The following is a 12,395-nucleotide window of genomic DNA, read 5'->3' as shown; positions in this document are numbered from 1 at the left end:
AGACATATACCAATTTACAATAAACACCAGATTAACACAACACAATTTAAAATCTAATATACACATAATAACACACAACAATATACAAATAATAATATACAATGTACAGTATACAATACACACAATATAGATACACATTATTCAATAAAAAAGTATATATAGTATATATAGAATGTACAGTATTGTACTGTATTGACATTCAGGCTGTCGGTTGATAGTCAGTTGTTAAGAGAGAATATAATATAATAATAATAAAATATATGACAGTTTCTCCATTTTACATAAGGAGGAATATTCTTAATAGATAAATACTATATGGAGCATTTAAACCTTTTTTCCAGAATAAAGTCTTTTTGAACACATTTTAGTTGGTTATTTTAGCTTAAAGTTGGTTTACTTGGTTTAGGGGGGTTGGTTGTGGTTTTTAATATGCAGTCTTTCAAAGTAGGCTAATCTTTTACAACAACAGCAAAAAAACACCATAATATTTTTCATGTCACTATTCAACAACTGTTTAGCATATCGCATTAAATTTCACACCTCATTCAATGTGTCAAATGCACATGGCTAATTTTGCATATGAAACAGCATTTAATCAAAAAACTGATAATGATAATAATATGATTAAAAATTAAATATATATTACCAGCTTGCAACGTCACTTTTCTTCTTCTGGTTTTAATGAACACTCTCTCCTTGTGAGCATTACCCCCATCTAGTGTAAGCGGACCGCGGGGCTAGTTGTCACATTTACTCCCGTGAATTCTCAGGTAAGTTTATTTTTGAAAGTCGATGTTATTGCCCAGGAAAAAGATCCAGTTAGCATGTTCAACCTTAAACAGCCAATAATTTAGGCAAAATGTAAACAGTAATACATTTCAATAACAGAATAATTCATGAAACAGCAAAACTGTAAAGGGTAATTTTTTATTTATTTTTTTCCCTTTTTCACCCAATTTGGAATGCCCAACTCCCAGTGTGCTTTTAAGTTCTCGTGTTGGCGTAGTGACTCACCTCAATCCGGGTGGCAGAGGATGAATCCCAGTTGCCTCCGCGTCTGAGACCGTCAATCCGTGCATTTTATCACTTGGCTTGTTGAGCGCGTTACCATGGAGACATTATAGTGACCAAGAGGAGGTTACCCCATGTGACCCCTCCCTAGCAACCGGGCCAATTTGGTTGCTTAGGAGAACTGGCTGGAGTCACTCAGCACACCCTGGGATTCAAACTAGTGACTCCAGGCCCCAAGGGTAATGACTTTTAATAAATTAACAAAATATATGCATTTATAATATTTAAAACGCATGTGACAACCTGCCCCAACCTCACATTTATCAAAAATACTTTGTCCTCAGAACATAACTTAGAGTTAATATCTTGATTATAAAATTACATAATTTTAAAATCTTGATTATATAGTATAGTTCCTTGCCTGTTTGTCAGCCATTGTGGTTTTATTTTATTCACTTGTATACCCAAAAATATGATATTGACATTTAAGATAGGAGAACAGAATTATAACAATATTCTAATTTAAGTGGATTTTGAATTAGGTGTTTGAAACCAACATTCAAAACCATTTCTAGAGAAAACACATTTTTATAATTGGAATTTCGACTCAAATATTTACTGTCACTGATAATTTGGGGGAGGAGCACAGGCGGTATGTTAAGGAGGTTCCTCCATTCGTCTCCAGGCGTGGACACAGCATAGGGTCGAAACAGTCAGGTTTAATTCAAAGGGGGTTTATTTACATTGAAGAGACCACACGGCACAGACACGTGACAAGTTGAATATTAAGATTTGATAGAGTCTGGCTGCAGACATGCGGTCTCAGACTCACGCATGCGCACTGAGTTGCACTCTCAGCGGTCTCTAACTCACGCATGCGCTCTTTGCTGTGACGTCACATACTCTCGCGATATCGAAACCGGAAACACGCTGTCGGAAATTGAAACTAGATGAAGTTACTGTTTACAAACAAACTGAAGGCCCAGACGAACGTTTCTATTAGCGCTGCTTTAAAATTGCGGAGCTTACGACTTTTAATATTACCATCGGGACTGGTGGGCCAGGATTTTATATAAATCATAGTTCACGGACATTATGTTGACCGTCTACTCTCATAAGATCTGACGGGACGCGGTGTATAATGTCTCTTTGTGAAAGGATATGCGAATAAAAATCATGCAATACTGACAAAATACATGCATAATTCACGTCTCCTGCAAATTAAAATTCACCTTTTCTTGTATACGTTCCTATTTTATATTCCTCAGGCTTTAGAGAAATTGTGTTACGCGGGTAATGTGTACTTAAGTTGTTTCACGTCAGACAAATGATTAAATGCTAATTAAATTGAAACTGAAATAGCACCTGTGTATATTTCTTCACTGTAGACCATATGTATCACTTTATAGTAACTTAATGTTAAATCATTGATTGCTTAACACAGCATTAAAGCATGTGCTGCTGTCAGGTTCAGTACGTTAATATGCTGACAAGATTGCCATACCAGTATTTCAAAGAAACCAGAAAGAATTTAACACAAGAAGTTTTTGATTGTTATGACTTTAGTAAATACTCCTACAATATATAATAAAACAAAACATGACAGTTCTATAACACCACTATGAAACAATGTGGACTATTTAACAATACATACATGATAAATGAACACAAAATAAATGATTAAAGGAACTATTATTATAATTACTTCTGTTTGGCAGTAGATCCTTAACTTCATTTGGTCAACAACACGCTCCAGAAATGTATGCATGTCCTGCATAAATGTAAAAACAAACATCAATAGCTCTACAGCATCATGATCCACAAACTCTGCACTAAAGATCCTGTCCTGGGGCCGGTTGCACCGGCTGTGTGCAAGTTAAAACTTCACCTAGTTGTGGCGTAAATGGGCACTAAGTCACAACTTCCGCAATACTAAATATTTGAGCGTTGCACCATTAAACTTACGTAGGATGTAACCCTACATATAAACTAAATATTTATGGAAGCCTTAGCCCATGACTAACGAATGGATGGAATGAGATGGCAGCCATTTTAGAGTACATCGATGAGATTATCACTGATCATGAAGATAATGAACCGCAAGTTCATCGACGAGTTTTATGAGACAGACATCATCCTTTGGATATTTATGATGATGTGGACATATATGCTCGTTTGCGGTTTAAAAGAGAGAGAATAACGTGGATAACTGACTTGATATCGACTGATATCCAACACAAAACAGACCGAAACAGCGCACTCTCTCCAAGCCTCCAAGTGTGCAAAACGTAATAGACGGCAGCATACAAATTCACAAATCTACTGTAGTGGTCCGCAGGGTGTCACTTGACCTGTGTCGTCACGTTAACAACTACGTTTGCATGCCAAGCATAAATGAACAAAACAAAAACAGGCAAAAGTTCCATGCCATTGCTGGTTTCTCTGATGTACTTGGCTGTATTGATGGGACACAAATCAGGATAAAAGCACCCACAGAGGATCAGAATGCTTTTGTGAATCGAAAGGGGTTTCATTCACTGAACACCCAAGTCATCTGTGACCCCAGTTTATGTTTTTTAAACTGTGTCGTTAGATGGCCAGGATCTAAGCATGACAGCTTTATTCTGAGAAGATTGAACATTTGGGAGAAATTTGATTCTGGGGAGTATCTTGGCATCCTGCTGGGTGATTTTGCCTACCCACTAAAAAAGTGGCTGATGTCTCCATACTTAAACCCGTCCACACGAGCAGAGGAACATTTCAATTCTGCACACACCAAAACATGGGCAACAGTGGAAAGAAGTATTGGTGTGTTAAAAAGGAGGTGGTCATGCCTCCACAGGGTTATGTGACAGCAGATTTTTATTTAGTTAATTTGATTAATTTAGACTAGGAATGGCTAAAATCTTAGATGAAGTCACACATGCCTACACATCAATTTTCCTCTCTAGGAACTGCGATGGAGCTGGAGAGAGCAGCAAAGGTGACAGTAGCATGCATTTTATTGCATAATTTGGCCATGCTGTGGAAGATGCCAGTTGATGATCTGGGAGGTGAAGAATTTGAGGAGGTCCTGCAGGAAGAGCAATACAGGCAAATTCAAGACCCCGAAGTGCAAGAGGGTGTAACCGTCAGGCGTTCCATCACACAAAATAATTTCACTTAGACTTCACCAAAACACAGAATTATCCTTTTTATATAACAATATTTGTCAATAAATCAATAAATTCATGATCTTTTCAATAACTAATGTATTTGTTTTATCTGCATTATTCGTATTATTTTAATGAATTAAACGTATTAACTTCACTCATTTTTCAGTTCAATTTGTATAACTCATCTCACTCGTAAATTATATCCAATAATCTCTCAGTTGTGTGTTCCATGATGTAAACTTAAATAATTTAACTATCCATTTATTTCTATGCATGTCTAGAAAACATGTTTATTTGAAAATAAAAACTCACAGTCAGATATCAGTCTTGTTGTCGAATTTATTTATTTTCTCATGTGATAGACAACACAAATTAATACTATAAGCATAAAATATATACTGTATTTAAATAAAACAATAATAATTAGTAAAACAAATATTGATGTGTTGTAAACAGTATATTTAAATATAAAATAATAAAGAGTAGGCCTAAGCACTTCCATACTTTAACCTTTACATGAACAAATGGCCTATGGCAATGGCAATGTAATTGTGAATATGAAGATTACATTTCAACAATATTGAAGGAGAAGGGGGTCTGGGTAGCTCAGTGGTAAAATACGCTGGCTACCACCACTGGAGTTCGCTAGTTCGAATCCCAGGGTGTGCAGGTCTCCTAAGCAACCAAATTGGCCCGGTTGCTAGGGAAGGTAGAGTCACTTGGGGTAACCTCCTCGTGGTCGCTATAAAGTGGTTTGTTCTCGGTGGGGCACATCGCATGGTGCGCGGATGCCGCGGCAGATGGCGTGAAGCCTCCACACTCGCCATATCCCGTGGCAACGCGCTCAACAAGCGCGGGTTGACTGTCTCGCGGAGGCAACTGGGATTCATCCTCCGCCACCCGGACTGAAGCCAAATCACTATGCGAGCGCAATCCAAATTGGGAGAAAAAGGGGAAAAATCCCCCCCCCCCCAAAAAAAAACAACAACAATATTGAAGGAGCAGCCAAGAGACTTTTAACTCCTCTTGTAATTTATATTATTTCTAGGTTTAATTTCACATTTTCTAGTTCTAACGTTTTGCGTTCACTTTTAATTCTCTAGATCTCCTCTTCCACTTTCGTACATTCCAGTTTGAGACGCTTACAGCAGCTGGCATTTATGTCGTCTTCCAACTCATTTCCACATTTCCTTTTCCATGCATTTTCTACTGAAGGTGGCGGTTCTTTATCTTGTGTGCTCTCTGGACAGTCTGGATGAAGGACAGGCAGATCTTTCGCTGTTGCAGGTGGTACTACGGTGTTTTCAGGGCAAGGTTCTGTTGCTTGGGTTGGCTGACTTTGTGCAAAAACAACACCTGTCAGTGGAGAAACAAGAACGTGCTTTTCCTCCCCTCTTTTTACTTTTTAACTTAACAACTAATTAGAATCATTAGAATAATTAGAATAATAACAATCATAAAAAACCGCTTGAGGGGTGACATGTTGTTCTGGGTACACACATGAAAACGCTGTTGTCTGCGGTCTCAGAGCGGTTCACGAAGCCGCCGGGTTTGGGTCAGTAGGACTTTGGGTTCGGGTTTGTAATTTATGAAAAAAATATACAGGCCTTCCAACCTTGTTTCGCCCATGCACGCTCATTCACACAGATACGTGCAAACGTCCTTGACTGCTGTACCGTGTCTTGCTGTTTCTTCAGTGTCTCATGTAGGACCGGCACATTTTTAGACACTGTGTCAAATTAAAAATAACTTCAGATTTCAAAAACACAAGTCGAGACACCTGCGTTCTGCTTCATTCGTTGCGCTGCGTCTAGACTGTTTTTAGCGCAGGTGTCACAAAGGTTTAACATTCTGAACAAATTCAGGCTGCAAAGAGGTGACTGTTACAATTTTTTACATTATTCCAGATTATTCTGCACCAAGCAAAGTTTCAGCGCTTGATAAATGGCAATGTTGTTTTTTTTTTAAATTTATGCTCTAGTGTGCCGAGGGGCCTTCATGCCTTGTATGTCTACTATAACAATACTGTAACGAATGTTGCCTACGATGCTTGTATAAAATACATATTTTGCAACATGGTGAACAATACAGCATCAGAATATAAGCTCCAGGTGAAAGTAAATAAGACAGAACTATATTACTATTGTATACAGCAAATCCTCAGTAATAATAATAATAATACTGTATCATATTATAATGACAATCTGGACAACAATAAATATTTGTTGGGTTATAATTTAAATATATACTGTAACAACTGAATTTCAAAATGTTACTGGGTGAAGTAGTAGGTTTTGCACACCCTGTTTACACACACACACACACACACACACACACACAAGTGTGTTGTAAAAATATATGTAGGTAAATATTGCTTTTTTTTATCACTGTATTGTGGAGAAACTGGAAAACATGCATTAATTATCTTTAACTAGATTTTTATTTCATTAAACATTTTGAATGTACTTGGCTACAACGGCTGATAGTAAGAATTAAAAATTATGATTTAAAATAAAATTTGTCATTTTTTTAGCAACATTTTTTGAAACGGGGCTCCGTGTTGGTTGGTTGCTTGGGGCCTCAGAAATTGTAAACCCGCCCCTGTCTGTGGCTTCACTTCCACTTTCAACTGGATGGGAGTGAGGTTTAGGGGGGTGAGTGTAACGGTGGCCAGCTGGTAGATAGCTGTGCAATATGTATAAACCTCACTTTTCTGACCTCAAGAGGTGCACTAGCAACTGACGGTAGGGGCTTTAGCCTCCTTGTTAGTGCACCCACCTCCCATTCCGGAGACACCGGTTCAAGTCCTGTAAGGAGCAAGTATATGCTTTTACCAGAGAGATTTCTTCAAACCTCCTTTTTCTCAACCTAAATCTCTCAGGAAGGCTTTGGACTCCTCAGTGTAGTGGGCAAACATTTTTCCATGGCTGGAAAAAAGTGATTGAATATACAATTGTTACATAATACAGTTTTATCTCGTTAAAGCTAAGTATTTAAAGGCAAAAAACAAAAACAAATCTGTACCTATCCAGTCCAAAGTTCTCCATCAACATCACACACACCACCATTTCCTCAGATTTGCCATGTCCAACTGCTCAAAACATAACAGTTAATGCCCCTTGTAAATTACATCATCTCAAAGGTACTGCAACCATTACTAATACTCACAATCATGTAGTCAAACGGGGCATCCAGCACCATGTACAATGCAGACTATAAATAAAAAACAAGTTAGTATAAGGCAAAAACAGAGTATTAATAAACCACAAATATACTGTACATCTTACCATCAACATAAATATACCACATCATTTCCATACGATTGTCCTGGTAAACCCTTAAATATAACAAAAGAAAGGTATGAGTGCATTTCACATAAAAATGACAAAAATTGTATATATACAGTACTGTGAAAAATGTTGCATAGTGAGGATGTCTTCCAAAATAATGCCATAAATAGTTTTCATTTATCAATTAACATCATACAAAGTCCAGTAAACATTAAAAAGCTAAATCAATATTTGGTGTGACCACCTTTGTCTTCAAAACAGCCCCAATTCTCCTAGATGCACCTGGACACAGTTTTTCTTGGTTGTTGGCAGATAGGATGTACAAGCTTCTTGGAGAATTCACCACAGTTCTTCTATCTATTTAGTCTGTCTTAATTGCTTCTGTCTCTTTATGTAATCTCAGACTGACTCTATGTTCAGTGGGGGCCATGATATCTGTTGCAGGGCTCCCTGTTCTTCTATCTATTTAGGCTGTCTTAATTGCTTCTGTCTCTTTATGTAATCTCAGACTGACACGATGTTCAGTGGGGGGCTCTGTGGGGGCCATGATATCTGTTGCAGGGCTCCCTGTTCTTCTATTCTAATCATTTCTATTTGCAAAAGTAATGTTTGGGAGTCTAACATTTATATTTCCTATTGACACACTAAAGCTGAAGATATAAATAACCATCTTAAGACAAATGTTTTTGTGAAACATCTTATGTGCCTAAGACTTTTGCACAGTACTGTATAATGGTTTAAAATTTTATATTTTTTACCTGTCAAATCAAGCTAAATCAAGGCCTGTCTGTTCGGTCCATTTTCCAGGCATTATCCTATATGCAGTATCCCTGTCAAGTATGCAGATGACAAATAAATCAATAACAATTGCTGTGTCAAAATGTAAGGCTGTACAAGGTTATGTATGTTTTTAATCCATTGAGTTTTTTTTCTATATATATATATATATATATATGTTTACACTAAGTTTTGGTGTAAAATAACAACTTTCCTGCACACATCAATATCTGCAACAGTGTATCTCAAACTGGGGTCTGTAAAAGCTCTTCAAAAAGACAAATTTTAATAAATGTGCATGTGCCAGTGTGAGTCACCCACTATTGCAGTAAGACTTTGAAAATGATGTCTGATAACTTTCTTTTAATTTTTATTATAATTCTTATCAGAGTCATATTCCATGTCTCTCTCGTTCTCAAGAACCACAGAGAAGAATGTTGAAATAACCTCGATTATTTGAAAGATTCAATGTTTATATTAAATACTTTGGTTGTCAAGACACCATATCTACACTAAATTAATTACATGCAGTCTGCTTCATTTATTATAAAGAGAGCACTCTCTCTACATTGAATGCAATGTTGACACAAGTTACCTACAAACTTCCCTGTTATTTTTAAAAGCAGTAAACTAAACACCCCGAGCCAGTAAAACACTCAGTGGTTTCACCCCCTAAACGATATGATGAACTTAAGACGATTTCTTGTATGAAGTGTAGTTATCCAGTTATCAACGAAGCGATATTAAAACAGCAATTTCAGCAAACACTATGAAAAAATGATCTAATCCTTAAAAAGCATACCTATACTTTAATGTATCCTTGAGTAAATAAATAACAACAAAACAAATATACTTACGGCAATAATTCCTGGACGGTCGTGGAGATCAAATTATTATATGTTGCGCGCATGCCTAAACCAGCGCGTGCATGTCTGCAGTGCGCATGCGTGAGTCTGAGACTGCACGTCTGCAGACAGACCCTTCTCGATATGAGGGTTATAGGAGAGTATTTGAATGGGTGTGTTTATGCTTGTGAGTGTGTGTGTGTGTGTGTGTGTGTGTGTGTGTGTGAGAGAGAGAGAGAGAGAGAGAGTGTGTGTGTGTGTGTGTGGTTCTACAACAGAAACAGGAAGAAATAGATTACCATACCATCTCTGTACTGTTATACGTCTAACAAATCACAGAAGATGATGTAATTATCAATAGCAACATACATAACATAGGAATATCAGCGTGTAATGCTCATGCGCTGATATGCCGTTAATATGTAAACACAGAGAAACCGAAACCGAAAGTAAACTGCTTAGCGGCAATGAACATCACTCATTACACTTCATTCATATGAACATAACAGCTGAACTCTAGTCATCATCAACACATTGACATCATGTCTCTCTGCTGTGCCATGGTGGTGACTGACAGGCGCTCTAAGCTCCGCCTTTCCAACAGTTGCCCTTGTGACAACTTCCCCACAAAGCCCAAAACAACAAACCAAATATTAATTCACTTTCCAACAAATCTAAAAGATTCAAACTTTGGGATGTAGTCAGTTAACCAATTAACCAGCATTAAAAAATTATTCACCCAAAAATAAAAATTCTCTCATTATTCACTCACCCTCATTATATCCCAGATGTGTGTGAATAATTTGTGTTTCTTCTGCAGAACACAAATGAAGATTTTTAGAAGAATATTTCAGCTTTGTAGGTCCGTACAATGCAAGTGAATGGTGACCAGAACTTTGAAGCTCTAAAAAGCACATCAAGGCAGCATAAAAGTAATCCATAAAACTCCAGTGGATTAAGCATCAGTTCATCATATTAAACCATCCATAACTCATCCAAACAATAAACAAGTTTAATCAGGTAAAAGAACATGCATGAGAAACATAAAATAAACAAAATAATCCATAAAGGAATTAAAATGCATTTAAAATCAACATAAAACTTAAGAACACACATTGTAATGGAAATATAATAATAATAATAATAATAAACAACAAAAAAGAATAAATAAATACTAAAATAAATTTACAGATTAAATATTGTGAGATTTTTATCTCCTAGACATCAGAATTTGTTAGGCTGTATTCCCCCTCAGTCTATTTGCACAAATGAAATGTGCTTTATGTGGCAATTTACAGGAGATCTCAATGCATTTCTATGATTAATTAGGTGAAAACAGTGAAATATTGGCATGAAATAGAAGCTTTTCAGTTATTTCTGTTAGGCTATTCAGTATCTGTACTAGTGACCTCATGCATACAGTAATATCATATAGAACAGCAGTATGTATCTGTACTGGCTCATGAACAGTATATCTGTCACTCTGACATCAGCTGACATTTAAAGGGTTAACAGACTGACAGCTGAATGATCATTTTAAACTTAAGAGGAAAGTTCATTTCCAACAACTCAATGTTACAGGAAATATTACATTGAATTTAGACCTGACATGGTGCGTTTCATGACACTTTAAGATGTCTTCAAAAACAGAAAATTCTGTCACATGTTTGCAGCTTTTCAGCAGACAAGCATGAGGCTGAAAAAATGTATGCTAAGAAATATACAAAAAAAGTATGGTAATTAACAATGAACAATAGTGTATTTAAATGAAACATGAACCTACATTAATGCTGTAAAATAGTCATTGTAAATTCAATATACCAAATGCATTAACTAAAGTTTAAGAACTGAACCTTATTGTAAAGTGTTACCAAAAAGTTGCATGTGTAATCAGACAGAAATTGCAGCTTTATAAATGTGTTGGTTGTTGTTCAACAGAGGATTCATATGGTCTTATTTACCCTGCAGTTGTTTATCCAACTTCAAATTGTATATCTTACTGAATCTGTATCCAAGCCTAGCATTATTTATTCATGTTCACAAACTTAGATGAGCTACTGTTGTTTATGTTGTTTATTATCGTTTCTTACCTTCATATTCATTGATGTAACTGCATACATATGGTAACGTGTTGACATGTTGATTATTGTCTTATTCTAACTGTTAAGAGGAGTTTATTGTGTGATGAATATCACTGGGTTGTAATGTCTTGCATTGATGGCTGTTCCTGAATGTTTCGTGTATGTATGTGTGCACGGGGGAGACTGTGTGCAGAAGGGGTTCACCGCTGTTTTAAGTGTGCATCTCTAAACAATTACATTGTGCATGGTGTTGCTGTGGCCGACAACAGCCTTAAATAAACACACTGTTTATGAGATCGGCCTCGTGTGTCTTCATTGCGAAGCTACAATATATTTGAAATCTCTTTTCTGTAAACACCTCACATAAAATGCCATTTTTAGCTGTCTCTGGACCCGCACCCGGCAAAACCGGAAGTGGTTACGCCCACACTCTGTAAACCAGAAATCAAACATGGCATCTTATGCAACTAGCCAATAGGTGCCGCTAATCTACAAGCATTTTTACCCCCAAACGGCAGGTGGCACAAAGCACCTATCAGCTGGTCCGCCTTCAACCCATTTCAAATGAGAACTACTTGGCAAACAACCAAAACAAGCAAGCGAGTTCTCTAGCGAGAATACGTATTTCTCTACCAGCTGTAGCAGTGATGTTTTGTTGTTGATTTGCTTAACGAGAAAGAAAATATTCGAGACACTTTCACAAACTGCAGCGGCTTCTGACACGTGAAGCTTATATTTTATTGGTCAGGGCATTTCATCAACGAGCAAAGAAAAAAATCGACACACTCACTGTAAAAAAAGAACTTGCTTTATCGGCACACAAATGTTCACTCGTTTCTATTCTTTGTGTCTTTGTGTTTTCATATTACTCAGTAGTTGACTTGATTGGGTGAGACTCTTCCCACATGGACGGCAGTGGTACGGCTTCTCTCCAGTGTGGACTCTCACATGTATTTTAAGATCTGATGAACAAGTGAATCTCTTGTCACCAGAGGCCATTCTAGGAACTCTGGGGGCCCTTGGCAATAAAAAGTGGGCCCTTCTCTATAGATCAGATTACAGTGTGCAGAACGCAGATAAACGCATTAAACAGTTGTGCCACTTTTGCACTTGGAATTTCAGCACAAAAACCACACTTATTCACTTACCACCTGCAAGCAGGTGCACTGAAATTGTGCTGCGTCTTAAGTATTTAAATGAAGTAATTGTTATGCTTTCTGCACTAACACGTCTCCT

General features: G+C 37.0%; 1 long non-coding RNA gene across 1 annotated transcript; it reads right to left on the bottom strand.

Annotated features, from left to right (window-relative positions):
- Window positions 1-4,496: 4,496 nt before the first annotated feature.
- LOC127439176 (uncharacterized) lies at window positions 4,497-9,198 on the bottom strand. Its single transcript, XR_007896863.1, has 6 exons — window positions 9,091-9,198; window positions 8,215-8,286; window positions 7,454-7,503; window positions 7,335-7,379; window positions 7,191-7,257; window positions 4,497-7,093 (listed from the first exon to the last, which is right to left on the bottom strand). It is a non-coding gene; the product is annotated as an uncharacterized LOC127439176 (long non-coding RNA).
- Between the last annotated feature and the right edge of the window lie 3,197 nt (window positions 9,199-12,395).

This window comes from Myxocyprinus asiaticus, chromosome 50 (assembly GCF_019703515.2).
Source record: "Myxocyprinus asiaticus isolate MX2 ecotype Aquarium Trade chromosome 50, UBuf_Myxa_2, whole genome shotgun sequence".
NCBI classification, from domain to species: domain Eukaryota; kingdom Metazoa; phylum Chordata; class Actinopteri; order Cypriniformes; family Catostomidae; genus Myxocyprinus; species Myxocyprinus asiaticus.
The sequence above is the reverse complement of the archived record's forward strand: the minus strand, read 5'-3'. Positions and strand labels throughout refer to the sequence as shown.